General features: G+C 47.0%; 1 long non-coding RNA gene across 1 annotated transcript in view; it reads left to right on the plus strand.

Moving 5' to 3' along the window:
* LOC117244682 overlaps positions 1 to 3,782 on the plus strand; it is a 13,013-nt gene extending 9,231 nt beyond the window's left edge. Inside the window, exons 2-3 of the long non-coding RNA XR_004498194.1 lie at positions 2,624 to 2,729; positions 3,572 to 3,782. This is a non-coding gene — a long non-coding RNA (uncharacterized LOC117244682). The remainder of the gene's footprint in view (positions 1 to 2,623; positions 2,730 to 3,571) is intronic.
* Positions 3,783 to 5,282: the final 1,500 nt, after the last annotated feature.

The following is a 5,282-nucleotide window of genomic DNA, read 5'->3' on the forward strand; positions in this document are numbered from 1 at the left end:
CTGGGAAACCTCTCCTGAGAGCATGAAGGCCGTGCTCCTCCTCCCTCCAGCACATGGTCAGCTTGGCAAGGACGGTGGCTGCAGCTTCTCCTGGGGGTTCCCCTGCTGAGAGCCTCCCCCTGAGCCCATGGCAGGTGGGGTTGGTGGGGGCATGTGGCTGCATCTCTGGCAGAGGCTGCCTTGGGGACTGTCAGGGTCTGAGCAGGGCACAGGCCGTGCTGTGTCATCACAGCTGAGCACATCAGTCGCTCTGCGAGGATGACGTACCAGAAGATGGAGGTCAATGAGAATTTTCCTCAGCAGAATCTGAGGCAATGAGGCAGTGAGCCCGAGGTGGGTGTACGTGCTCTGCCTGAAATAGAGCAACCAGAATTGGAAACTGTCCTTTGGCCAAGTCCCTCAGAAAGGAGCTTTCCAGAGCAGCATGATGTGCATGGCCCTTGCTGGGTTGGAAGGAAAAGCCCGCCTCTGGCAGCTGCCTCCCTCAAGTAGCGCCCGACAATTAATTCTGCAGCAGGAAATAGGTGGGAGATTAACAATGGGTTTGTTGCTGAGCGGATTGTGTGGCCCCGTCAAAAGGAGCTGTAATTCCCACCCAGCCTGATTATTTTTGCCATGGACTAGCCCTGTTACTTGCTTCCCCTTTCAAATAAGGTTAACACCTTCAAAAATTCGGAACTTGCTAGAGACTTGGAGTCTGCTGGAGAGAGTGGTTTCCGCCTCCCCTGGGGATTTCTGCACAGTGTTAGGAGTTGGCAGGGTTCAAAGTTGGAAGGGATCCTGGTCTTTAGACTGAGAGGGGGACAAAGACAACTGACAAAGAGCAGCATTCCAGCCAGGGATGGGCTCATTTGTCATCTGCCAGGTGCCTATTAGATCTTGCAGTCCCTGGGAGAAAATTTGTTAAAGAATGAAAAGCTTTCTGATGTCTAAAGATCAGTGGAGCCCGGTGCAGGAGATTTTGCCTGGCCGACTTCAGATAACTTAAAAATTTAGAAGTTGCTGTGTAAATCACTTAAGACCCAAGAGAGCCAGTCAGGAGCTGTTTTGCACCCAAAACTGTGTCCTATTCCCTGGCAGCCATAAAGCCTTGGATTTGTGTTCCCCAACTCCCATGCTGCCAGACTTTCAGGTCTCCTCCACCAGAGGAAAGGTGTAAATTCTGTGAAAACTGTTTGTGATTAAACATGATCCTTGAGATGTCCTGGGTCTTCCAGTGAGCCTGCAGATTGTGCTTTCTCTGGCTCCATAAGAAATCCATGCCCTCCTGTTAAATTTTTGTCCCAGGTTTGGAGAACCTGAGGGTAAAATGAGTCCTATAGGCACTTGAGTGCACGTAACTTATGCTAAATCTTCTGAAAATGTGGTCAGAACCCTTCTCCTCTTGCTTCATTTCACTGTGTCTTATCCACTTGGCAGTTGGCATTGCAGTCACAAATGATGTGGCAGACCCTCCTGGACAGATGGACCAGGGAAATTCTATCACCCTTCCTGCACTCAGGTTAGGAGCCCAAAATCATGTGTGGCTGCAGTTCCACCCAGACAGAGCTGGTATTTTTGAAGCAGCTGGGAGATGCTGTGAGAGAGGTGGCTAAAATTCAGCTGGGATTATTTTTAATACCCTGTGTCTAGAGGGAAATTCAGAGTTCCATTTGATTAGAGCTGCTTTTTCCATTCCAAATGTGTTCACTTATGTTGCATGAAGTCCTGCCACTTTCTGTACCTTCCCACCCATTTCCATTCTCCCCTTTTGGCTGCCCCTCAAAATGCTCAGTTTGGGGCCAGGACCTTGAGGCAGGTGATGCAATGTGCCTGCTCAGCAGGAGGACCCAGCCCCTCTCTCCTCCATACTCTTGTGAGCTATCTTTATGGCTTGTTCCCCATCTGCCGTGCAGGATGAAATCCGCCTTCTAGCAGGTAATTCATCATTGTACTTGGTGACAACACAAAGCTTTCCTGTTGAGGTATCCGAGTGTGTCCCCTGGCTGAGATACCTCTTTACACAAAGCTTGGGGAATTAAACTGTGTTACAGTATTTATACTGGGCTGTAGCTTTGCTCTGAAGGCTGCCAGGCTCCAGAGTCAGTAAGTGTGGAGTCAGCAAGCGGGCTGTGCTGGGTGGTGGAGGACCCACGTTTGCCTGCTCACTCTGCCTCTGGCCTGCCCAGGGTTTGGGCTGACTCGCTTTGGCCACGCTTGGCCTTTGGTTCTCCAGCTGTGGAGTGAGACTGACAACACTATCCTGCCTCTTAGGGATGCTGAGGAGATAAAGACATTAATGCTGGCATTGCTTGATATTACTTTCTATACTTACTATTAAGGAAAGCCAAGTAAATAGTAGCTGGGAGTTGATGGACAGCCAGATTTTCCCTTCACTCACACCTCCACCTTCTGAAACCACTGGGATGTCACCACAACCTGATACTTGTAAGCCCTTGAGTGTGTGTGTATGTGTGTGCGTGTGTGTGACACCACAGCATCTCTTTTACTGGATTCAAACCAGATGTTGAGATGACAATTTGATCCCCTCCTGCTCTGGCTGAGCTGAGTGGGTGGAATCTGGGCTGTAGCTCACAGCAGAGTGTCCAGCCAAGAATCTTTAGGCCTTTCTCTGACATAACAGGACCCCCTGGAAGTTTGGGAAATGTTGCTGTATCAATGTGCAGCTGGAGAAGCCAAAGCCTCTGAAGCAGAGCAGGCGCACTCAGAACTGGACAAGCTGGAGCAAGGTCTGTAAGCCTCTCTTCCCTGGCCTGACCACCAGATGGAGATGTGCCCCCCAGAGCTGTGAGAAATGCAGGGGTCCATGAAAATACATTTCACACTGGTTTCTCAAGGACCTGCCAGTGCAGACATTCTTCCCAAAGGTCTCACAACAAGTCAGATCTAGACAGTGGTATGGGAAAGGAGTTCTTGGTTTAGTAACAGGCTATAAGGAGCAGCTTTTAGGAGAACTCCTCATTTTGAACCGTTCACCAAGCACCCTCTCTCCCAAGTGTAGGACAAGTCCAGTAGCTTGGTTAAGAGACCCCAAACATCTCACTTTCTAATAATTAAGGATGCTCTGGAACTCACAGGTTGCCCAGGGGTGACCACACTTGCAGCAGCACTCATGGAGCTCTAACAGAATGCACACACTCTGTGGCACAGGATTGATGGAATCTCTTAAGCCCAGAAGAGCTCATTTTCAGCCAGCTCCACCCTGCAGTTTGCTTCACTCTGCCTCAGAATCAGGGATCATAAATATGGATTTGTCTCTGCCCCAATACTTAATTTTGTTTGGGCAAGAGTTTTTGAGTTTGGAGCAGGGAAAAAGAAGGCAAAAGTATTGCTTTGTGACTTCAGCTGTGCCTGGTGGCTATTGTAACTCACTACTTCAATGTAACTTTGACCTTGCTTCTTCCCCCAGGGCTCATTCTTCAAGTAGAAGGATATTAATGACCTTGACTTCAATCCAGTTCTCCCTTCCCCCTTTCCCTCCTTTTTCCTAGGAACTGACAATGAGATCAGACAAAATCTCTGAATCAGTGTCCAGTCATACACTGGTATGTCTTGTGCTAATGTTTTGCAGAGCTTCAAGCTGAGATGGTTGAAGTTGCTCTGGAATCACTGCAAGAGGATCTGCAGCTCTGATCCTTTGAGGAGCAAATGCTGGAGGTGCTTTGCCTCTTGAAGCCCAACAATAAGCAGCAGTAAATATGCAATTCTGTGTGCAATGTGTCTGTTCCTGTGGAAGGTGAATTTTTTTAAAATTCAATTACACATAAATATAAATAAAGCAAGTGAAGGATAGAAAAGTTTGGGAAGGTGCTGTTTTAGGGAATACAAGCATTCAGGAATGTGTTTGGGTTTTAGCATTAATTTTGCTCTTAAGACAAGGAAAGACTTCTCTAAAAGTGATGTCTGAGAGTTGAAATTAGGGATCAGGGCTGTGCAGAGCATTTCTGCAAGGTGAATGGGTGTTAGTGGAGGCACACACAATGTCCCACGGGGCTGGGTCACTGCCAGCATGGAGCTTGCTTTCCCTGACATGTCTGGAGATCCTTTGGAGTCATTGACAGGTGGATGTGATGGAGACCCCAACATCAAATCTGCTCTCCTACTAGCTATCTGTTTGATGAATTCTCATGAAGGGTGGATTTGTCAAAGGAGAAGAGGTGGCTCAAGGGGCTGCAGATGTCCCCTCTCCCAGCTCTCCTGACTTATTCATGCAATGCTCATCCTGGAAGACCAGTCATACAGTAGCATACTTTCCCAATGGCCAACTAAAGACAAACACATGCTCAAAATATCTACACTTCTCCTTTCTTGGAAATGGTGTGTTACTCACAGCCTTAAAATACTAGCTGGAAAGTTGTTCAAGATTTTCTCCCTCTATTTTTTTTCCTGTTGACAATGCCCACTGGCAAAAGTCCATCAAATAACAGATGAGGTGATGAATGCAGCTGGAGTTTAGCTCTAGGACTTAAGTTCCCCCGTGTTTGCCTTTGGGTCCTAGGGGTACGTGCATGTCTGTCGGAGGAGTAATATTCTATAGAAGCAGTAATATCTCCCCAGCTTCTGAGGGATCTCAAAGTGCTTTGAAGCCTGAAAATAACAGAAAACTATTATGTTCAGGAATTACTTTCACATTACTTTTACTGTTGAAAGGCAGCCCCACCACTGAGACACAGCAGGGCAACCTATTTATTAAGGTTGTGCAGCAAAGCAGGGTACAAAGGGAACTGAATCACCAGCAGGAATGTGGAATGGACTAGGCAGCACTTCCCTAATCATTACATGGCCAGGATATCAATGTTGGTGTCACACATATTAAATTAAGACTTTATTGTCCAAAAGAAGATGCTTGAGGTGGTACAGATCCCCAAATGTTAAGGAGGATCCTGTATGTTTGAAGAGGAATGGAGTTTTGCTCTTGGCTTGTGATACTGTTGAGTCACTTTAGCTTTGCAAGAAGAGTTATTCAGAAGTTATTTGGGAAAACACACTTTTTGTGTTTGACAAGCTCAGATCTCCTCAAATCCCTGCACATCTGTGTTGGACATATCCAGAAATGGGGCCATGTAAAAGACATGAATAGATGAGAATATGCAGTGTCCTGGTCCAGCAAGGCTGCAGGATTTTTTTATTGTCTTCTCTTAATTTCTAAATAGGATTTTCCAAATACTGTAAAGTTCTGTGTTACTGTCAATTCTCGGTTCTCATACTGAGCTCAAAATCCAAGACAGGGCATTCTAGAACTTGAAGGTATTGACAGAGAGCCTCCCTGAGGTCCTGCCTGC

This window comes from Parus major, chromosome 6 (assembly GCF_001522545.3).
Source record: "Parus major isolate Abel chromosome 6, Parus_major1.1, whole genome shotgun sequence".
NCBI classification, from domain to species: Eukaryota; Metazoa; Chordata; class Aves; order Passeriformes; family Paridae; genus Parus; species Parus major.